Source organism: Anopheles arabiensis, chromosome 3, assembly GCF_016920715.1.
Source record: "Anopheles arabiensis isolate DONGOLA chromosome 3, AaraD3, whole genome shotgun sequence".
NCBI classification, from domain to species: domain Eukaryota; kingdom Metazoa; phylum Arthropoda; class Insecta; order Diptera; family Culicidae; genus Anopheles; species Anopheles arabiensis.
The window spans coordinates 21,318,712-21,343,702 of NC_053518.1; the positions used below are offsets into that span (position 1 = coordinate 21,318,712).

Consider the following 24,991-nt stretch of genomic DNA (forward strand, 5'->3'; position numbering starts at 1 on the left):
AATTCTTCCGCCACAGCCGGCACCAAACGAGGAAGACGATCCTAATCGAGGGGAAGGAAGTCATCAATACGACAACTTCTGATTCAGTGTTATAATTTGTTGGCCTAAAATGAGAGTTAAACACACCTCCTCCTACAGTGCTAGCATAATGTGGCGACAATAGTGGCTCGTTTATTGCTCCTGCCTATGTCCTCCGGGACACGTGGTGTTCTTATCAACAGGAGGCATCGATTAGCTTACATCTTACGACTTTACGAATCTTATTGCACATGCCATCACCATGATATATTGTTTCATCAAAGATATAAATATATTCATTCAATTCAATACGTTCATATCGAAATCTTTAAAAATGATACAGTATAAACTATGTTGTAAGAACCGTAATTAAAAGCAACTGGTAACTAAAAAATAAAAGCATTCTTTAAAGACTCAAAACTTGATGATTGTAGGGACATATTTCTTTAAATGCTTTTGAAACTATTCCTTTAAAACTGTATCTGTAAACGTAGTATCATAATGAATGTGCTAATTGCTCCAATAAAACCTTTTATCCCCGGTAGCACTAATACTTGCAGCGCAGTTCATGTGCCACAATAATACCGTCCGCCTAAATGGTAGTTTTTGCTGTTGTTGTTGTTGCAAAACATAACACACACACACTCACACAAACGCTATCGTCCTTGAAAGCAAAGGCCCAAAAGAGGGAGAAAAAAGTAGACAGCAGAACATAAAAACCATTCTTATCATCTGATCACACATCGATGCCAGGCCAGGCCAACCAGCAGGCACGGCAGCATGAGCGCCTTGCACGGAGAGAGACCCTTTTTTATTTTGGGATTCTACTATTCCAGGTAGGATATAGAGGCAACGACAGCGGCAGCAACCGAACCGAAAAGTAGGAAAGAAGGTGAACTAATTCCCCCCGCTTAATACCCAAGACCTTTGAAATACTTTGACAAGGCTATGCCCGGGGAACGAAGCGATTCTTCCCTTCTCTCTTTCTCTTTCTTCTCGTTCTCGTTGCCCGTTTTCTCACCTCCTCCGTTCGATGTTTTTTTCTCCATTATCATCTCTTATTCACTGCACTGTTCTGTGTTGTTCTTGGTTTCCGCTTTACATTTTCCACCAGGATTCCGATACCAGACAGATTTCTCGGCTCTAAAGTTCCTCCTCACAGTGACGACGTGTGCTGGTGGAAGTGGCTATGTGCGGAGCTGCCCCCTCTTATTGTTATCGTAAAGGGCTTTTGTGTCTCTAAAACACAGTGACACGGGCAACACAGTGCACATGCACAGTGATGGCTGAATGCATGCACACACACACACACACACAACGCCATTATCGTGCTCTATAAATAGGGATATACGATACTCACACAGTGCGGTACAATAGAAGAAAAAACAATGGCCGCCTTCCTCGGCACACCGGGCACGTTTTATGACTTCCGAGGCAGAGCAGCAACCAACAGTGGCGACACGCGGTTCGATTTCAAACAATTCGATCGCGACCACTTTTCCAACTCCCGAGAGAGAGAGAGAGATATACTACTTTCGGTACGTCATTACACATGTGATGTGATAATTAAACTCTCGCAATTAAACGTAATTCACTTGGAATGATTAGAAGGGGGCACTACAGGGCTGATGATAACAGCATCAGCAGTGACATTCCGTTACGTAGCTCGTTGCACACGCCATATTGATCGTTGAACGGTGTGTTACACAAACATTGATATCGTGCACCAATCACCGCGCGCGCACACACGCCACACAAAAGATAAAATCGATCACACACACGTCACGGGTGCACGATCGCCAATGTTAGCGACATCAACACAAAACTCCCCCACATTTATTTACCTCGAATTAGCATCACACTGTAGCACCTTTTGCATACACAAAACACCCCCTCCTTTTGTTGTAGAGCTGAAGCTGATAATGTTTTACCGAAGCGCTTCAGCGATGGCAGCCCCCAAACGCACAAAATAACAATAAAACAATAGAACGCACCAGTACGGCTGCGAAAGGTGATCTCTGTCGTACAGATCGATAGAGAGAGAGAGAGAGAGGGAGGAAGATATACAGAACGAGAGCGCACTCTGCTCTGAACGCGCAAGCACACGGGGTAAAGGTACAAACAACACCAACACCACCGGGCGACCGGTTTCGACAAACTGAACCGTGCACGCCGCGCGCCATATCACCGAGAGGGTGGTTTTTGTTGTCTTCCCTTCCCTCGGCACGGAAAATGCGTGCTCACACAACCACTACCATCACCAACCACACACACATACACCGATCTGCGAGAGCTCGCTCTCTACGCTCTCTGATATCGCGCCCCGCTTGCTGTTGAGGTATACATCTAGCTTACCAACACACACCGGGAGGGGTTGGAGGGTACAGTGATATCACAAATCCAAAAGGAACGTGCTGAGAAAAACTCAAGACAATCGAGAGAGTGAGAGATCAAGGTGGAATCGAGAGAAAGAACAGGCGCGCGCGCACACACAGACACTAGACTTAAGGGATGATTGTGCGCGTTGGAAGGAGCGGTCCGATGATCTTCTCGCTCTCGCTTTCCGCTCCTTCGCGCACGAGATCGGTACCTTTAAGCTGGGGCCGCACATGGCCTGGCAACCCCTGGACTGGCGCACAGCAGCGCCGAATGCCGCCATCATCCGTCATCCGTCATCCGTCGTTCGTCAGGCCCTCTCTGCTGCCAGGACGGGTGTTGGTGATCGCCTCCCTGCTGCTGCAGGGGTTGTGCAGGGCGCGCTTAATCTACTGCCACCACATACACACACACGCTTTTACGCTTCGATCTCCAATCCCCTCTCCTTGCCGCCGGTTGTGCGTTGCCTTCATGCGGTTAGAGGCTGCTGCGCTCTGGGTCTGCGCTAAAAATAATATCCCAACCGCGGCGCGCGCTACGATCGTTATCGGTCGGTGCAGTAGTACGCAGCATGCTCGCGAGAAAGGTTGGATATGATACGTGAAGACCAGAAAAACAACAACAACAACCCACACACACACTAGAGAGGGTCCTCCTTCGCCGTTCGTTGAGCGCGTCTTTTTGTTACGCTCTCACTTTCCGCATGCCATGGAGAGGGTTTTTTTTAAGTTAAAACGCTAAAAAAGGGAGCAGTTCAAACAAGAAGCAAAGGGAAAGCCTTATCGGATGACGGTGGTGGGGGAGAGGGCGTGGAAGGACAGTAAAAATAAACTACAAAAAAGCCCCCACCCGTGGGTAAAAGAACGTCTGTAGCACCATTGTGCTTGCACCAGTACTGTTTACAAAACAACCCATCTGTTAAAACGAGCACGAGATGTTGCATCTCTCTAAACTATCTATTTTCTCTCCCTCATACAGACACACACACCAAGATACAAGAGCGATCAGTGTACGGAACATTCTGCTGCACCCATGCCTTAATGCATGCATATCCACGAACTCGGTACTGCAACTGCTCGATATGCAACCGTGTCGTTGTCTCGAGTGCGCCGCTACTTAACCTCATAAAGTAAAACGTCGAATCACCAACACAAGCATCCCAGCGCGCCCGCGCTGGGAGAGCCAAAACAGAAGACATCAATTGATAAAACCGGGTGAAACTCCTTTCCCCCCTCCGAGGTGATCTCACGTAAATAAAAGAGGAACTGCTAAAAAAAACTGCAATCCTGCACTCTAACACATATACACCTATATCTGTATCTGGTGCTACGCTAAGGGGTTCTGGGGTGGTGCATCAAGCAGGGCCGACGGCTACACTCCTACTCACACACGCCTACGCACCGAGCCGTAGTTGCAGTTGCACGAAAGAGGCACAACGGCGACGAAGAATAAGGCTAATAATAACAGCAGCAACAGCAGCAGGAGCATTGCAACGGGCACGGAGCAATTGGTAGCTGCTGCGCTGCGCTGCAGTCGATGCAGTGCACGATGCAGTAAAGCGCACCGCACCGAAGAAGGAAGTTGAGAAAACGAACGAAACGAAAGAAATAATAAAACAAAACTCGGCCGCTCTCTCTCTCTCTCTCTCTCTCTCTCTCTCTCTCTCTCTCTCACTGGATGCTCTTGGAAGTGGAAAATCTCGACTGTGTAGGGAATTCGTTACTTGCCTTCAAGACTGGATGTAGATTTTTCCCTTCCGCTACCCGAAAGCTCTACTGAGTATGTGGTCCAGAAGGTGAAAAGAAACATGCATAACCCATATCACTGCAATAGACCACCGACCTATACAATCCTACGCTGCTTTAAATGAAAGCAACATCAAAAGGACTTAAATTTTAAGCACGCCAACCACACCACGGTGGTTTCAGCAATCTTGATTACATCAAGAAGATGCAGAAAAAACGCCGCTCCCGAACCCAAATCAGAACTTGCATGTCTTCAAAGACTTGCCGGACCATTAAATCGGACAGGAAGAAAGCCTCACCGATGAAAGACGAATGTTGCAAAAGGGGGAGGGGGGCAATAAACAGAAGAACTAAATGAATGCGAAGTGTCTTCTGAATGGAGAGCGGACCACACAACCGTACCTCGCACGGCGACGATGGACGATAGCAAAAGGGGTCATAGACACGGCAGAGGACGTTCTTCGTATCATACGTTAGGCGAGCAGAGGGTATGCGAAAGAGAACAAAACAACAACAACAAGGAAAACTAAACGACAGATTCCAGATGCAACTCTTCACATCCTTTGCACAACAAACATGTACACACAGCGAAGAGCAGACCTCTGGTGTGTTTCTGCTGGATGTGTTCGTGCATGTGGATGTTTCGCCAACTAAACCTTAAAAGAAACGGAGTCTAGTGTCTAGCGGGCCTTTCAACGTCACAGCACCATTAAACTGTCGCTATCGTTGTAGCGCGTTGCAGATGAGTGACCTTACCACCCCTCCAGGGTCGGGGTGAAGGGTGAGCAGTGCGCCTTACTTCAAGGTTGGCTCACACAGATTTATATGCTACGATAAGATCAAACGATGAGTTGTATGTCATGTTGATAAATGGAGGTTGAGCGATTTAATCGTGACGATTGTAACCAGAAGCAGCTGCTCAGGCAAACACTTCCTAAGGTCCACGTCCGCAAGGCAATCAGCAGCAGTATCGTTCACCCGGAATGGTTTGTTTTTAAGTTTCAGAGTGCAATAAACAGTGGACGAATAATGTGACAAGTTTAATAAGACACTATTACTGGTCGCTCTTATCAACAGATCGCAATACACTTTATAATCAAAATTTCGTAAACAATACCAAAAAACAATAACAGCATCAACCGAAGTCAGTCATAGCGGTACATAATTTATTCAAACTTCAGCAAGACCAATAAAGTCTCGGACGTAATTGTCAATCGATAAATGGGATCAGCCTCACAGCTTCACATCACGGTGTGACTTTTCACAGCTTATCCCGGCGGGTCGTCTCCCCCGTGGAGAATAGTTGGTCAACTCCAAAAACCGACAGCAGTAATAAAGAAACTCCCCACCGCCCCCAAGCAACAACACCAATCCCGTCTTCGGAACCAACTCAATACTCGTCGGTATGGTCGGGGTCACAACGCGCAGCGTGTTTCGCGTCCCGAGCAAGAGAACCCGTCGTGGCCAAATACGCTCGGGACAGGTAAGTAACTTTGCGCTCGGAAGACCTTCGGACGTCTTTTGCAATCATGCGCCATTCCTTCTTACCATGTCCTGCCACACTTGCGTGCGTGTGTGTGTCTGTGTCTCTCCAAGAACTCAGGGACCAGTATCTCCTCCCACACGGCTGTTGAATACGACGGCACACCATCGGGAGACCGAAGACCTCCCGTTCCGGAATACATACGCTTCGGCCCCATGTCTCGCCCATACATGGGAAGAACGGGAGGCTGGCTACATTATCAGTTCAGCCAGAGTCAAAAACACTGTACAAAACTTCATGTAAATCAGACGAACAGCCGACATCAGCAACTCCCGGGAGTTGGCCTGGAAGTCACACACTAATGAATGTGACTTGGATTCCTTCCTGCTGGTGTAAGCTTTGTACCATCATTTGGTTCTTTTGGCTGCTGAGCCGTGCCCGAACCGACGTCTTGAGCAGCAAACATTCCCCGTTGGAATTAATGTTATGCTGCTGCTGTTGCTCGCTGCCAAATCGGTCGCGTCCCTAGGCTATGTCACTGCGATACCAGGAAACCCTTCCACAGTTCTTCCGTCCGATAACTTACTACACAAAAGAAATCAGGAATAGAAATTGTTCTACTCCACGAGTAGATAACTTCAGAAACCCCATTCCCATTCCTTACCGACGAAGGTGATTGGAACCGGAGATGCTACAACAAACAAAGGCAAACGACACAACTTGACCAGCAAAAAAACTTGTACTTCTCCCTGTTTGACATCTGCCTTCCCAATTTTCTTAACCTTCAGCCAAGGGTAACAGAAGGGGAAAACATCTTTACACAGTACGTACCAACCAAGAGGCTTGCACACAAATACTACTATTACCAAGCCCTCTCTCTCTCTCTCTCTTTCTGTCTCTGTCTCTCTCTCTCTTTCTCTCTCTGTCTCTCTCTCTCTCTCTCTCTCTCTCTCTCTCTCTCTTTAATTCTCTTTCTTCCTCTCCCACTGTAAAGTACCGTAATGTTGTTGAATGATTTTTCGTTCATTCCAACACTCCTCCCGGTTATTGCTGTTTGTGCGAAAAGCTCCTGATAGATCCTGCCAAACCAGCCAAAAATAGAGCCTTCCGAATCTTACTTTCTCGTTCCTCCCCAGGCGATACCACACTCCATCGCCACATCTCTTTGTGCAGCAATTTCTGCTCAAGAAACTTCACTGTAGTACCACAACCACAGGCACATACATACATCGTCCTTCCGTACAATAGAAAACAGGACCTTCTTCCGTGCCACAGTATTCGGTTTAATCCCTGGGTACCTTCCAGTATCGTATGCCATTTGTCTTACCGGAGCTGTACACAGGTATAATATTTACCGCTTCTCCTTTTGCCAGCTTACACACACACACACAAGCCTTGCAGAGGGCAGGCAGAACTGCTGGGACAAAGCCTATCCGATGTAGATGGATTGGCAGTACTGAAGGGCTGAAATAATGGAAAGCAAAATAATCTAACCAGCAGCAGCAGCAGCAGCAGCAGCAGCATCAAGCAGCACCAGGAGCATCTTCCACGTGGTCACACTCCCGACCTTTTCCTCTCAACGTCGCTCTTAGGTTCAGAAATCTTATTTACTTCTCCTGCACCTTCCTTTCCTGCAGCTCCTGCATTGTTCTGCGGTGGTTTGTTGGGTGTGCGCCTGACAAACGCCGTTTATTGATATTGCTATCGGAACGAATTGAAACCGTTCACCGCAAGACCTAAACAAGACATCCCGAATGCCCGCACTGGGTAGTGAGCGCCCCTGCCACACATCGAGAGATGGTTGCGATGGGTAAATGGATCTTTATTGGATCGTCTCCCGGAAGGTGCAGCAGCAGCGGCGCACAGAAGAAGAGCATGAATTAGGTTAAAAACAACCCAATGTCGGTGAAGGTATAGTCTGTTTTTTGCTTCTCTAAACAATAGTGGCAAATTCGTTCAATGTATTTAGACGCAAAAAGCCCCACACGGAGCAGCATGGGCGGCTTAGGGAGTGAGAAGCGTACAGCCATTAAGATTTAGGATGTCAAGAATTGAGCCCACCGTCCGATTGCCTTTTGCTGGGCTTACATTACGCTTTCATGTGGACCTTTTGTTTTGTTTTTCTAGGATCAATATCCAAACCGGAAACCTTAAAACGACACGTCCACTCATCCGACTAGGAGCTACGAGGCTCCATAACCTCCGGAGACACATTACCTCAGTGTTTATGCCCAAGCTTCCGGGCAAAACGAATGCCTTCCTACTAGGCACGGGTCTTCTAAACAGCAATATCCCACACCATTAACGTCCAAACGGCACGGAGAGGAGGAGTGTGGGCTGCCCAATTCGCAAAAAAACGCGCCCCAGTTACACCATTAAAATAAATGGGCCCTCTTAGTGGCGCACTCTCCATTGAAAAGCTTGAATCAGATATCAACCCATTTAGTCGATACGCAAACACAACAAAAAACGGCACGACCAGTGTGTAGCACAAAAACACTAGCCTATCTTTGTGCGGGTGTCCAAAATCAACATTGCAAAATGCGAACAAAACACACCCAAAGTGTTGCAATCATTCAAGACAGCCTCCAACTCCTTTACCGCACACCGAAATTGCTCAAAAAGAGACAAACAAGGTTCTACCCCGGGAGAGGAAACTTTGCCGACCATCCAGAGTTCGCCAATCCCCCCAAAATCGAAGGTTAATTTTAAATGGGCCGAAGACTCTTCCTGGAGCAGCGGGTGACAGAGCTCATTAAATTTTCACGATAAAGACGGCACTTTACTTGCGCCCAAATGCGTACAGGGGAAACCCGTCGTTATGTGGGGGTGCGTGTGTTTCTTGTGACCGGTTTGGGCTCCATTCTTAAAGTTGCTTTCATTCGTTTTTGGCTCGGTAGTTTTCCCCCCACATGACGACCACAGAATCGACTGGAGTTTGGTGCGCAAACGATGTGCAGCGGTCGATGTTCGTTTTCCGACTCGGGCGAGAATAGTTCCGATTCAATGTTGCGCAAAAAGAAGGTTAGGTAGATGGCTGGAAAGAAATGCGCTCACCCAAAGCGAGAAGGGGGCAGCAATTTTATCATCAACCCCGTAGCGTACGTGTGGCCGTACGTTCCTCGCAGAGCGATCGTGCAGGTCCCTTTGCTCCACACGAAAGGATCTGCATGCGCTTGGGAGAGAGCGCGCGCCTCATCGACTCCGGAAAAAGATAGTGCAAGAACCCGGCTAAAATGGCCTTTCGCACATATACACACATACACCCTAGTACAATGTACCACAGGGCACACTTACATCGTGTAACCCGCTCACAACACCTTCCCTGCTCTTCACCGCCTTTCCCTAAAAAGCCTCAAACGACCGAACATAGAAGTAACAAGGTTTATCGTTTTACCCAAAGTCTCATGCTGCTTTCAGAGGCGGTGCCGAAAGGGGCTGAACCGGGAGGCACGGTATAGCGCGATGGCGCAACGTTTCCAACGGCTCCGTTTTTACGATACCATTTCGAAGGCGTGCGCGAGCGCTCGTGAAGCTCGGAAAAGTGTGAAGCCGTGTATTGGCAGGAGCACCCAAGAGTAGGGAAAAAAAGGAAAACCTAAAAGCGGCGAGAAAATCCTAAAAGCAAAAAAGGAAAAGCACACACACATTTTACTTACAAAAGCGCCAACCGTTTTCGGTTTACAGCTGATTTCTTTGCCTTTGTCGGCGGAGGGCGCCTTTTAGCATGCCGGCTGCAACTGACTTCATCACACACATACGCGGGTACCCACGGGGAAAGAGGTGACGTTGGTGCGGCACGGTGGGGATTTTGTCGAGCGAAAAACGGGTTTTCCTTGCCCTTGCAGTGAATCGTTCGGAAGCACACTTTTGCATGGAAGTGCGGGATAAGAAAGTCTTCTTCCTGATTCTATTCACTCGCAGGCGCACTCTCTCAGTTCGCTGGTTAATACAAGCGCCTGATCCTTCTGCTTAATCTCAATGCAAAAGCGGAGGCGAAAACTTTGCCCATGCCCCGATGCTCTCGGTATAACTATCACAATTTTTTCGCGTTTGCATAAATTATTCAAGAGATTTCAAAATAATCGAAAGAATGGGTAAAGTTGTAGGGATGCGATGGGAGGGAAAACGCAATAGCCCACTTTAAGGTTGCGATTGCAAATTAAACCAATTTTATAATGCTTACTGTGTGTCTCGCCTGGATGGTGATATTAATTATGCACAGGCTAACGTTAATGCTGGAATAAAACATTGTGAATCCGTGCCGTTACGTGCTGGAGCAACGCCTTTTTTGCGTAGAAAATATAATATTCTAATTGGCTTCAGTCTACATTCTGGTTTCCAAGTACAACTAAGGCCCACTAATTCAGAACACTTGAAAATTACCATTACCAGAGCTATTGAGACTGGGAGGATCTTGACCACAAGTACCCATACCAATAATTAGTATCAGAACTGACAATGAGTAGATAACTTCACCAGGAAAATGTAGAACCAAAACTAACATAATGACTGTAACTGATATAACATGTAGAACCTGAACTATCAGGTCCTGCTTTAGAAAATTCTGGACTTTAAAATGATCCAGATAAATGGAAAAAATGAAGACATGAACTTGGTACATTGGTATTCGCAAGAATTTAAAACATACATGTCATGGCTTTTAGGTCCATGGTCTCTCCGTAGCTAGGACTGACTATCGGGCTGAGTGGTACTATACAAGTTTCCAAAGCCTGTATATGCCAGAAATCCACCGCGAATCGAAGAATAGGCATAAGCAAACTATGAATAGTCAAGAACCAAAGATAGGCCTTAATTGTTGTAAGTTAAGCAAGAATAATGATTCGATCCTAACCATGGATTTGAAAGAGTTGAAATAAAGTAGGACAATTGTTGGAGCTAGATAGCGAACAGAAACAGTAGTCAAAAAGGAACAAGAATATGGACGGTGAGCAAGAGATGAAACAGTAACAGTGATAGAGATAGGGGATCAAGAAGCAGAATTATAAGCGAAATCCAAACCTTAGGTATGAAACGGACAGGTCCAGCAGCAGAAAGAGGAATATAGATATTTACCAAGCAGGAAATTACAACATTTATTCCGAGTCAAATCAAGTACAATAGCAGAACCAGAATTATTTCCACTACGACTTATGTTTCTGTCACATATTAACACATTTACTCCGTTTATAAATAACTCCAAAAGCAGCATCTGAACCGAAACAGTCACCAAAACAGTTCCATCCGAGAATTCTCATGCCTGTCGCATCCGATGAACTGAGTCAAAGTAACCAATTATCATTTTTTCCAACTACAAAAAACAAGAGCACCTAATAACTCACACAAGCACGACGGCTCGGCAAACAAGTTTTGAAATTAAAAATAGTTTATGATGCACATTATGATGCATCAGCGTGTTGCTCGTGACTGAATATTATAGCCACGCTATCACACACCGGCAAACCGGCCAATGAATCACCAGCAAGACACGGACGGACGGACGCTCACACAGTTTTCTGTAGCACCATATTAAAAGTTGACCATTTTGCGTGTCACACACATCCCACGGCAAGACACGGCAAATGTGCTCGTTTTTCTCTCGCCATCAGTGCTGATAGCATCGGCACCGCTTAAAAATAGCTTTCATAAACATCTCGCGCACCACACGTTGCTCTCACGAGCAAGCCAGAGAGCAATGCCAGCGAAACAGCAAAACTGAAGGCATTGAGGTGATCCCAAAAATGACTCACGCACGCACAGACGCACCACAAAAACATCAAGCAGCACAGCACAGCCATGATATCAGAAAGTGTTTGCCATCCCTTCCCCATCGCGGGTTGATGTGCTCAATGCTCTTTAAACATCAGAGCTCCCCTACACTGGCCGAGTCGCCGTGCAAGTCAACGCCGTCAGCTGCTGCTGCTGCTGCTCTCATACTTTGCTCATCTCGCTCACGCGGGTTAGGAAAACGTTCCATGTACTGCTGAGCTGTGCGTCATCGGTTATTCGACGTTCATTCTACGCACCTACTTTTATATTGCAACACACCGCAACGGAACTCGATCGAGTCGTTGACGATCGAGTACGCAGCCGAGAGCCGATGATGACGGCGATCGCCAAGCCGTGTGTGAGCGTGAGCGATCTGTTCTCTCTTTCTGTCTTTCTCTCTCTCCTTCTCCCGCGTATGGGAAGAAATGTGATTTATCTCTGCCATCATCAATACGCCAGCATCAGGGTCCAGCGGGCAGCGATTCCGATGATGATCGTATGTGTGGTTTGTTTTTTTTGTCTCCCTCCTGCTCCGTACTTAACCCTCTTGCCAACAGCCATCTCCCCCCATCCCGACACAACATTTAAGCTGGGAAGCAAACAGCAAAAAAGCGAGTAAATCGTGCTTAAAAGCTCACCCTCCACATTCACCTCTCACATCACGCATTCGCTGCTGCGTCCGATAGCATACATGCGCGTTTAAAAATGCTTACACCCCCTGCAAAAGCCCACCGCAGCCCACCCCTTTGCCCGCGTCGATCACAATACGTCGATCTCGTCGTCCGGGCCCCTCAGTCAGAGAGAGCATTATCACCAACGAAGAGGAAGGAGAAGGGAAAAGAGTAAACGCGAACGAATGCGAGGACGCGTGGGTACCGGGGGCGAGCGGGGGGAAAGTTCGTCGTTCGAGTGACGGATTATGCCCGCCGCGTTCTTTGCGCCCTTCCGCTTCAACTGTTGTTTCCTCCCGTTCGCCACACTATTTCTTTCTTTCTACACAACCACGCACACAGACACGAGACACGTAAATCAATGGATATAACCCGGTGGAAGGAGGGGGGAGGGGGGGTGGTGATGCTACAAGGGTGCTCGAATCGAACGTTCACCTACACGTTTCATTTCGAATCGATCGGTAACGAGAATAGCAGCGGCGCAGCACCATCAATTCGATTTGTGATTACATCGGTGCGACGTCGATGATACTTGTGTGTCGACGGCTGGCCGTTTATCGATGTACGTGTGTATGTGTGTGTATGTGGTGTGTTCGTGTATGTTGTCCTATGCGTGCTGCTACTCTAGCGGAGAGGTTCCGCGATCGATTTTTTTTTAATTTGTAACCCAACTGCGCCACTATCAACACTATCGGTAAAGCAAATCTTTTTCCCTTTACTGTATTGCAAATGAGATTCAAGAAGTCAGCTTTTTAAGTTTTTCAACAATGTTTTAAGTAGTTTCACAATGTTTTATAAGTGTGAACAGAGAGTAGGAAAGCAATACATTTAATTGCAAAATTGTTGTAGTTTGATCTGATGAAACTAATGTATCATATATTGCCTCAGCATTTGATTTGGATTGTTAGTAGATTTTCCAAACAAATAAAAACAAATAGACAATTTAGTGAAATCTTTACATTTGATAGCCCATATGTTAGCAGTCGATGTCGCTAACTTTTCACTCTAAGGCATCATTTTTTTGCCAATATTCATAAATGTTTGCCTTTAAGGCTTTAAAACGCATCTATTTTTGTCTGTAAGGCAAAATGTTATTATTCTTGTACAAAGCATGATACATTTAACAAGTATTGAAGCAATTGTTTGACGACTTTTGACGAACACTACAAACATTGTGTGATGTTATTGTTTTTGTTGAAAAAAAAAAGAAATTTAATAAATTCTCAAAACTGGTTTTACACCTGAAAAAACATGTCAATTTTCTCACAGCTTTGAAATTTACAAAATTGAAAAAAATCAATTGTTGTACAATAAATTCTGCCATTTAAATAATTGATTACGAAACTTAAATCGAAATAAATTTGGAACAAACAGTTTCAGACAATTTTGTAAATAAAATAATTTACTTGCAATGAAAACTTGATGCCTTAGGGACAAATGTTGATCTACACTGTCCAAAATTGCAGCCTTAAAGACACAAGTAGACAAATTAGGGCCAAAATTATCAAGCAATGACTGTTTGTTGAAAAACAACACTTAATTTCCTGTTGCGTGACATCTTAAGCAATGTGAAGCAAGGATAGCATACATTGAGCTGGTGTGGAAGTTGTGACGCATAATATTCTCCCGATACAGGCGAGTATTAATTCCAGCGCACAAACGCACACGCATACACCAATAAAAGATCAAATCCCTAAAGCCAACATCCCTCCCCAATAACAACAACAGCAACAAAAGTAACAACAACATCCGTAAAAACCAGCGCATTGATATCGAGGAGTGGGCTTTGTGTTCACTTTTTTTGTTGTTGTTTTGTTTTGTTTATCTCCCAGCGCGAACTTTCGTTTAATCATTCACCCCGTGTAAGCGATTCATTCCCTTCCCCAGCAGTTGCTCCTTTTCTCAACACTCTCCTTCTCGCTATGTGGATGAACAGAACGCGCACACATACACTCCTTCCTTCACTGTGTGCGTCCGCGGATCGGGGTTTGGTTAAAGTTTAACAACACAACAACCTCTCTGTCTCTCTCTACACGGCACCGTTGTTCACGATCGGCATCAAATTCATTCCAGTCACGATCACACACCCGGCAACCATTTTCGAGGTTCGCGTTCGGGAGATCGCGCGCGCGCGCGCACCCGCACACACCAAATGCGCATGATCACATTGTACACACGCCAGCCCCCCGCCCCATCGTGATCCGTGATCCCTTCCTGCGGAGTTGGCTGGATGGAAATGTGCGAGAACGAATCACCAACCCCACTCCCCACCGAACACGTCAACCAGAGCAGCAGCAGCAGAGTCATGATGCACAGAGTTCAGCCGATAACAAAGAGCAGACGATCGCGGCGCACGGACGAATCCTGAGCGTGGGGAGTTTTCTCTCCACCAGTGAACGCTCGAGATATGCCCGGAGATGGAAATATGGACGGGGTGGTGGTATACAGGCACACATTTCCACAACCCAACTCGGTGAGCGCTGAGGGGTTGGGGATGTTCCTTTTTTGTTCTGAGGTTTAATACTGGCCGCTTACCAGACACAGGATGAGGAGGAGAAGGGCATCGGTAGTGGTGGTGGTTTGTGATTCTGTGTGGTAGAATTATTTTTGGAACAACTCCAACACACGCCAGCCAGCCCGAGCCATGCTTCGCTTCGGTAGGGGATGGAAAATGAAAACAAATCTCTCGAAAAGTAGAGCACCAGAATGGTCTCTGTGTGTGTGTAAGTGTGCGTGTTGATGGTTTGTGTGTGCGTTGCTGGGGATGCTTCATTACATTTGGGAGATGTTTTAAAAACAACGCAATCAGCGGAGAATTCATTCTTTGTTGCGCATCAGACATTTAATTCCTTTTGTAAAGTATGTTGCGATAGCGAAAGAGATATAAAACATGTTACACAAGCTTCATGAAACACTAGAAAGCTGTGGAGACATCCCCAGCATTGCAGGGAAATCCCCTCAACCAGTGAGTCATAGGGTCGTGGTGAGGTTTCTTCCATGATTCATCTAATGAGCCGCCGAGTGCGGCAAATCGATGAGAACATTTCAAACCCAAACAAACGGGGTTGAATTTTTCAACATAACCTTTGCCCCCCCCCCCCCATGAATAATGTTGCACCACATGTTCCAATATTCATACCGACACAGCCCAACCACCCCCTCCACTCTATCCTCAACGCTTTGTTTACGCTAAATGCAGCAAATTGTTTAATCAACGCCGATAATATGCTCCCAGTGCCTAATCCGACCCCGGGGGCACGGCACAACGCCGGGGACGGGAACTCCTCCCCGCCACACAATGCTGTCGCAAGCATTGAAAAAGGCAACAAAAAAACCTCACCCACAACTCGAAAAAAAAAACAGTGCAACGCAACAATTTATTCATTTGCATCGCATGAAAAAAATGGCACACAACGGCTGGGGAGGGGGCAGGGAAGAGCGAACAACACAACTCGAACAGCACTACTCCAGACATACAAAACGGAGTCGGCCACCCCAATCGAACAATACAATGGTGGAGGCCCCCCCACACGACAATGCATCCCCCTTCCCTGGCCCTTCCGTTTGTTTGTTTGTATGTATGTGTGTGTGTCTTTCTATACGATCCAGTGCGTTTGTATGTGTGTAGGTGTGTGTGTGTGTCTGGTGTGTGCCCTTTGATCGTGTCCCGTGAAGCGTGCTGTTCACTCGCCAGGAACGGGTGACGGAAACAAACAAAACATGAAAAGACGGCGCAACTTTTCTCAGACTAGCTGCAAACAAACACAAAAAAACGGTTTGGACGTTGATGACCCCAACAACCCGGTGGTGTGCTCCGACTGCCCCAAGCTCCCCAGAGGTTTTGAAAGATGGCATCCAAAGACAAAGAATAAAAGCGTCGCGGAATGGAACGGCGACAAAGATCGACACCCCGAAGCGAAAGCACAGAACGAACGCACCCGAGAGCTGCGTAAGAGAGATAATGCCACTGATACAGAGTGGTGGGTGTTGTGGGAGCGATGTCTATTTTACAAACCATTTCCGACAACTTCTTCGCATACTTTGGATCCACAGTCGACCCAGGATACGAAATTAAACACAATCCCAATAGGTCGTGTTTACCTATTTTAATCACATCGCTGGCGACTAGCTCTCTCGGTTGGGGAGTGGAGAAAAGCGAGGTGGTGAAATAATTGCCAAAATGCCCTGCGCCTCAGGTCCAGAGGGGCATGAAGAGCATGGTGGCGAGTTTAAAGGTCAAACGATATTGCAAAGCGTCCGTAGGAGCGCTTTAGAGGGAAAACGAGCGACAAGGAATAAAGGGCAACCAAAGACGCATGATGAAATGAGCGCGCCCAACAAATTGGATTGGGTGATATCCACTCCACGACGGATGGTGGTGCCGATTTAACGCCCCACCGGACAGGAGTGGTCCTCTCTTAAGCGCTGCCAGGGTTTTAAAGTAATACATCTTGCGTGTCCTGATGGCTGTCAAAAATTGGACCAGCTTTAACGAGTGCCGGGAAATTGAAACGAGCTGACAGGGAAGCCAATTTATAATAAGCGATTAAAGCAGGGGGCAGATGAGTGCAAGTTAGTGATGGGAAAAGTGAAGTTTTCGTCCGAATCGATTACAGCTAGCTCCGAAGTTTTCTGGAATCGATTCCGGTACAGAATCAGTTTCTGGAATCGATTCCGGAATCGGCTCCGGAATTGGTTCCAGAATCGGCTCCGGAATCGGAATCGGCTCCAAAATGGGTTCCGAAATTAGCTTCAGAATCGAAATCGGCTCCGGTTTGGTTCCGGAATCAGAATCGGAATCGATTGCGAAACGGAGTCGGTTTTTGCATCTCCAAAAAAATAGGCGATTGGGTCCAATGATGCTACGTATTGAAAGCCGTAAAGAATCAAAATTTATTTGTAAACGATCCTTTCTCATGGAGATTTCTGGACTAATTTTGCTTCTGAAGCTTCTTATTTCAATTAAAAAAACAGATTCTAATTCCGGAGCTAGTTCCATTTCTGGAGACCAAACTGGAGATTCCGATTCTGGAGCCGATTCTGATTCCAGAACCGATTCCGATCCCGGGCTCGATTCTGGAGCCATTCCTAGTTCAATTTCTGGAGTCAATCCTGATTCCGTTACCGAAGTAATTTGTATTTTCCATGTTGATTCGGATTCCGGAGCCAACTCCGGGATCGGCTCCGGTGTCAACTCCGGAATCAGCCCCTGAGTCAACTCTGGAATCGGCTCCCAAGTCAACTCCGGAATCGGCTCTGGAATCGGATCCGGAATCGGATCCGTTATCGACTCCGGAATCGGAATCGATTCCAGCATCGGGATCGATTCCAGCATTGGAATCGATTCCAGCATGGGAATCGATTCGAGCATCGGAATCGATTCCAGTATCGAAATCGGTTCCAGAATCGAAATCGAAGTCGGAGTTGGAATCGGGTAGGTCCGATTCCGAGCTCCCACCACTAGTGCAAGTAAACTAAGTGTCAAATGGTTCTTTTTTTCTATTAGAGGTAGTGTGGAAATGAAAATGAATGTCTGGAGCTTTGAATTTTGTTTCAGTAGAAATGTGTTCTAAGCACCAATCGCAAGGCATTTCAATTTTCAACAATTAAACAATCATTTAGGAAGAAATTAGACTCTTTCAATGATTTTCCATGCTTTTTTTCAGATAATTCTTCCTGTCTATACAATAAAGGTGGATGAAAATCGGAAATTATACATAGCATATATTTAAAATGTTGAAATTCAATGAATTCTAGCAAGTTTATCAATAAGCATAACCTGAAAAACAAAAACTAAATGTTCATACTCACGCCTCCTGTAATCGCTGCTCTATAAGATTAAGATATCTTTGCTCAAACTCACACAACTATGATGTGTTGTATCACCACCTTTTCCCACCGAAACTAGAGCTAATGCCAATGTTCTTGCTACTTTTTTTGTGTGTATCGAACAACAAACAAGACAACTATCACTAAAACTATACTGCGGCATCATCTTGCAGATCTCTCTCCTGTTTTTACGGTCACTTTTAGCTCTCGGTAAAGCTGGGGGCTTCCGTTTTCCGCTCACCGGCAGGCAGGCAGTTTGTTCATCTGAATAATTTGCTTTAAACCTCTTCGTTCAACACCTCTTCTCCATTGCGAGCGGAACACTACCAGCACGGCCAAGATAGAGCGTGTATGCTACGTTGTACCCCCAAAACATCCTTCTGCCACTTCATTCCGCCCGTACAACTCCCCACCGAATGGCAGGACGTATCGGTTTTTGGGGAAAGCCCAAACCGTTTTTGAGCGAAAACTTTTCCTTCTCCTAATCACAAAACCCGGCCAATGAAGGCAAAATAGGTGCGGAGGGGGGATGTTTTACCTTCCGGCATGAAACGACGAACCCGGATGATGATGATTCATAAGGATATCGTCACCACCATCGTCATCGTCGTCAGCAAAATCGGAGACCACCGAGGAGGCATACGGCCCCAACAGCAGCAGTAGCAGCAGCAGCAGCAGTTTGATCAACGCCAACGGCCACAAACACGACAAGTTGGCGTTAGTGTTGTGCTAACAATGTTCGCTCCTTTTTTTTTTTGTTTATCCTCTTTTGTTTGGCAGCAGTTGTTGGTTGGTTTTTTTTTGTCGTGACTGCCTATGTATGGTTGGTCCTTCGGGCTTAGAGTACCAATTAGCACGCAATGCTGTCGCTGCTAGGTGGGAGAAGCGATGGGAAAGGAACGCAGTTGCACGCCCCTACTTGGTAGAACGGAAGGCTCAAGAGGAGGTGTGTGTGTATGCTTTTCGCGGGCGCCATAGCGACACGCTATAACCTCGCGAGTTGTGTCGTCCTGTCTGTGGGGCTCCCCTTCGTTCCTCGGTAAACCTGGTGGTGAGTAACAAAAAGAAAAAGCATCCACAGCTGGGGGAGCTGTGGTGGCATTTTCGCGGGAGAATCAAACCACGAAACAAAAGTTAAGAAAACAAAAAACAACCTTCCAGTAGTGACGGAAGGCACAAAATTCCGCATTTTATCGGATAATCTCACCTGAAGTGAAGTCATTAACGATTCCGAAGCCGTACCCCGCGTGTACTAACGCACACGAATGTATGTGTCTGGGGTCGGAAAATCCATACCTCCCCTCGTCCCCCTGAAGTGTGCGTCCATGACGCATCGGTATTGCTTTGTGGCGCCTGAAGGATCTTCGATTCAAGCGGGGGTGTTGATTTTTTTTTTTTTGGTTATTGGGTGTTAGGGGAGAGCAACGCTTGCAGACGGACAAAAAAAATGGCGTGAAGGGAAGTGGGAGGGCAAAAATAACCTAAACGGCCAAGTATGATCGATCGTGCGCCGTATTGGCGTGATTTTTGCCACTTGCGTCAAATCCTAGCCAACATGTGGCGCATTTTCGAAGCAGATGTGACCGGGGAGTGGGAATGGAATTTTTTGTTTTTATTTTTTTTATTTTGTTAGACGGTTAGTTAACGCATAATTGTATGCCATTCAAGAAAATGTTGCAAACACTAAAACAGATTTTTTTTTTTTTTTTTTGGAAGGAATTTCTCTACAAAATATTATTCCACATCTCATACTAAAATGAATAAAACTTGCTTTAACCCGTATCAGTGAGGGATAATAATTAATACTGCTTCAAGCTTATCGTACTTCACCTTCATTCGCATTCAAGCTACGCAACCTCTCGTTCAATGCAATAAAATGGCCACCAAGTGAACAACATTCATCGGGCCCGAGTGTTGCGCCATTGCACTAGAGCGAGAGAGAGAGAGAGAGAGCGCGAGGAAAAACTCCAACACAAGCTTTACCAAAGATAAGATAAGAACGATCCAATCCCCCATCAGAATGCCATACGCCAATCCTTGAGCCATGGGGTACCACTGTCCTTGGGCCCGGGGGGGAAAGGGGACGGCGACAGCAGTGCAAGACTTCGGCGGTCGGTGCTCACGTTCTGCCCATAAATAATTACAGCCCCCCGCGCTCTGGTGTGGTTGGTTTTATCACATCACAGGCTCGCCTATAAAACCCCGATGCAACCGCTGTTAGCAAACACACACAAACACACAAACACACATTCTTATCTTATCACTAGAGCACAGGAAACCATTGGCTAAGGCTGGAGTGAGGCGGTATTGGCGGTTTTAAAATGTTTTTCTTGCAACCAACTACTCCGCACCGCACCGTCCGCCATTGGTGTTGCCGTACGCTCCACCTCTCTCTCTCTCTCTCTGTCTTGCGTGCCAGCTGCTCCACTACTACAGCACCAGCTCCGCTCCAATCGAACGCAGGCGATAAGAGCGCACGAACCCGTACGAACGACGCAGCAGCAGCAAACAAATTGAATACGTGTGGGCGGATTGGTTGGTTGGTTGGATGGTGGTATGGGAAGGTAAATGAAACATTCATTGCAAATCATCCATCATCCTCCACGCAGAAGAGGATGTAGCACTATTTGCGCTAAGCTCAATTCATTTAGCTTTATTTGCTATGATGAGGGCAGGAGGAAAATCAATGGCACCGATAAAATGGCACTGCAGAGCGATTGAAATCACGCAACCTAGCTGTCAATGAATGAGTGGGGCAGAAACACTTCACAGGATGTGGTTTGAAAAACAAGGATCAATTTTCAAGAAAATGTTTTATGCGTTCATTTGTGTGACAACGTTTATAAATGTACAATTAAAAACAAGTTGTTTTAATACAACGCTCAACTAAACTCCACCAATTAACGTTAGTCAATTAAACTGCAAGATGATATTTAAAAAAATACTTTTAAAAAGTTTTTTTAATCAACTTCTGATGTTGATTTTAGAATTTCATTTCATTCATTTATATTTTTTAATAATGCCCCTACTTCTAATTGTTTTTTCATGAATAAGATGTTGAAGCATGAATTGTCGTCAAAATAAGAGTGTGAAGTGGTTTGCCCAATGCTTAACAGAGGTTTTTTGCTCCGCTTTCTCCTATTTTTTTAAATACACTATAAAACAACCAACTAGAGGTATACTAAACAAATATATTATTGATCATTATGCCAATAAAGTAGATGATTGAAATACTATTTTACGAAAATATGTTTTACCATTAGCATGTCCAAATTCTCCTACCGTCTCTCTCCAATTAATTCATTCCATTTGCATGAACAAAAAAAACAGCTCATTCATGACCTGGCAACACCACTGCTACTTACTCACATCCGCTTCATACAATGATTTACCAGGTTAGCATCTCTCTAGGAATCAACCGCGGTATCGCGTGTGTTCATTCATTTCCTACCGAGCGCCAACCAAACGAAACGGAGAACCCATTTCACCACAATTGTTGTTTAATTCGATGAAAATGAAAAGAATGAACCATTGGAGGGGCGGCGTATGGGAGGTGGAGTGCAAAAAATCTGCGCTCCGATGCATTTCGTTGCCTCAGCTGTTAACACTCTCCACCAGTAGCAGCTTGGACCCATTCGTTGGCTTGTAACATGGAATTACAGCTGATTTGCAGGCCATTTTTTCCCCTTTTTAGCTATACGCTTGAGGTTACAATGAAGCTCAAAGGATTAGTCGCTTTTCTAAGAATCGTAGCCTACACGCTGACCTTGTAAAATCATTATCAGATCGAAGAGAAAACAAACCGAAAACTAGAAGAACATAGTTCCATTTTTTTCGAAAGTAGCATCACGCAATGGTGGTGTGAGTTCTTAATATGAACACCAACTCACATAAACACACACACATAAACAGCACTGGCGTGCAGGTGTGTACCATGCTTTCATTGCCCCAGCACTTGCATTCTAACAGCGTTCCCACCCACCCACAAACAACGACAACGGGGGGGTTGTACCATCGGTCAGCACCTTCCCGCAGACGCCAAGACGAGTCACCAGACCGGCGGGGCCATAACAACACAACGCAATGCCGCAATATTGGAAAAGTAATAGCGACCTTCCCTACCACCGACTCTGTGCCCCCAAAACGCACCACTTCACGAGCACGCACACACACACACGTGCCGCGCACCAGACAAATATCCCCCCTCTCTTCTGCACCCTTGACACCCCCCCTCCCCTTCGGCGAGACGAAAAATAAACCCTAACTAAGAACGAACGCATACAACTTCACTCTCCCCCGGCACACACTCACAGATACTAACACATCAGTCGTGGTCGTCGCCGTCTAGGATGGAAATCGTTTTTCAACCGGGGAAACACAGAGTCCTGGGATTTAGGGTGACCGTCCTATCACACCACGGGTTGTGGAGGAAGAGGGTTTAATTAGTCAGCGACAGGCTGATACGAGTACCCTTCCCAACCCCCTCCTTAACGTGTGCATGTGTGTACAAGGATGAACATCATCACCTTAATTTAGTATGTGCCGAGGAGGGAGGGGTGGAGGGCAATCGAAGGGTTCATCCACCAACCCTCCTATCCCCCGCTCTATACCGGGTGGAAGCTATTTTTAGCCAGTGATTGTAGATAAAGCAACCGAAACGTGTGTGTGTGCCCAAGAATGGCCGATACCGAGGCCCAAGCACGCGCACGTACACGCGAGTGAAAGAAAAAGAGAGAGCGAGAGAGAGGGAGAGAGAAGAACCGCACGAACAGAACAAAACGAACCGGGGGTGAAATCGTTGGTGGAGCACACCGAAACGGACCGAGAATCTTTTTTATCAATACGCGTCCCACAATCCACGCGCCCACCAATTTCCTTCCACGCGTGGTGGTCGCGCGTTCCACCGCATTGGATGCAACGTGCAAGATCAACGACACATACCTACACCAGACCGCCATCATCCTGCAAACGAGTGAGAGAGAGAGCGAGAGCGAGACCAAGAGCGATGTGTGCGTGAAAGAAAGAGAAGCAAAAAGTCTAAAAAACACGCCGCCGCCGCTGCACACACCGCGACAGACGACGACGCATTGCTGCACACGTGTGTGTGAACGATAGATTTAGAAGTGTGGTGGGGGGAGGGGGAGAGGGGTTGAGTAAAAAAGGGAAAGGAAGAGAACCTTTATCCTCTATCTTTCTCTCTCTCTCTCTCCTTCGTTCGTTGTGCGCTAGATAAACAACACCACCGCCGCTCGTTTCGCTTTGTTTTTATATCTTCCCTTCTCTCTAAATCGCTTCCTACCACGACGACTTCGGCTTGTTGGCTGATCCAACAGTCATCTATCCTCCATTCCCTTCTTCAAACCCCCCCCCCCCCTTCTTCCCACCCCCATTTTTTGAGACGAACGCGGGTGGATAAACTCTCCCCAGATCTGAACGGCGTTCGCTATGACTTAGTGACTATTGGTTTAATGCTGTATTCTGTAATAATTCTCCGCATGTTCTATCCGGAGTGAGCTCAAGTAGCCCTTTCCAAGTAGCAACTGGATCGAAGTACACATTGGAAAGCATTTTCTCATCAAATCAACAGAAGTAACACTGCTAAAAGGAATCATTTTGTGTCGACAGTTCCCAAAATTTAAACCTTAGTCCCAATTTCAAACATTCTATATTACTCACCTTATTAAAACAATCCTTGTAACACATGATGACCGAATGGGGAGAATGAAATCCGTTTTTTCCTATTCGTCATCATAGTCCTTTCGCCACACACACACACACACAAACACACACAATCACTCACACGCACGGTAAAAAGGAAGTCGTCCGCTTCTTTGTTTCGTTTTTATTTGCGTGTATTTACTGCTTTCCTTTCCCTTTTTTCCTCGAGTAAAACCACACTTGAATGCACAGACACACACACACACGCACACACTGTACTCATACGCACACACACACACACTGTGTAGACGATTACGCATACCGGTGCTTCCAAGGTCTTCGCGGAACCGGCATGCAAAATCCGCCAAACCGCGGTGTGCGCCGGCCGGTTTTGATTCCGTGATCCGGGGCGAAAGGGATTGCTTCCTCTTAATCCCTTCCAAACCAAAAACCAAAAAGGGTTGAAAGGGTTAGCTATCGCAAGACAGAAAGCGAAACCATAATCTGGGGGACACTTCACACACGCCGGGAAAGGATTGTTAACCGTTTGATAACTCTGCCGGAGCGAGACACACGCGTCTACTACGACCGACCGGCAGTGCTGACTGCCGTCACAACGCAACTGCTACTGCACTGCACGAATGTGTGTATCCTGCAGAGCCTGCTGTGTTTTGTCATTTAACCGTTTCGGTTTTAGTTGGCTGCCATCCGTTCCGTCACCTTTGTTATCAATTCCCTTCGCAAACACGCACGCAATTTGCCAACGAAACCACACACTCGCTGTGACCACACAGCGAAACACACACAAACACACACACCATAGACTGTCGAAGGAGGCAGAGGCTTACACACCGACGCAAATGGCCGCCGATAAGCTCGGTGACACCACCGCTCGCTTGGCTCGGTTTTAATCAGATTAAACAATTGCGATAGAACTCTGCACCTTGTTTCGGATACACACACGCACACATACACACACAGAAATTACATCCCTGTCCCTGCACTTTTACACTCCCAGTAGAAGAAAAAAAACCGGTCACGATCCGGCGCGTCTTATCGCTCGCTGGTGTCATTTTGGCAACAATGCCGCGAATGCCGCCGGAAAGGTACCGAAACAACAACAAAAAACTTATCACACAACACTACGCACAGTGAGCACAGATACACACACACAAAAGGGGAATAGGGATTGCAGTTTTCCTCGAACGTACCCCCCGATCGCTGTGAATATTGAAGGGGGACGCTGGAGACAAACAGGAAAAAAAAACGCACACCGCACAGCGCAAACAACACACGGCCAGCAGCAGCCAGCAGGTAAAAGTAAAAATCACTGACAATTCGAAATTCCGAACGAAAACAACAGTGTGTGCAGTGCGCGAACGGCACCGCAGACCGCGACCGGATTGTGAGCGTGAGCGTGAGAAAAGGGAGAACGGGAGAGC

General features: G+C 46.5%; 1 protein-coding gene across 1 annotated transcript in view; it reads right to left on the bottom strand.

Annotated features, from left to right (window-relative positions):
• Nucleotides 1–1,987, bottom strand: part of LOC120899516 (negative elongation factor A) — a 214,164-nt gene extending 212,177 nt beyond the window's left edge. The window contains exon 1 of the mRNA XM_040305467.1: nucleotides 1,863–1,987. The gene's annotated coding sequence lies outside the window, so the exon portion shown is untranslated. The remainder of the gene's footprint in view (nucleotides 1–1,862) is intronic.
• Nucleotides 1,988–24,991: the final 23,004 nt, after the last annotated feature.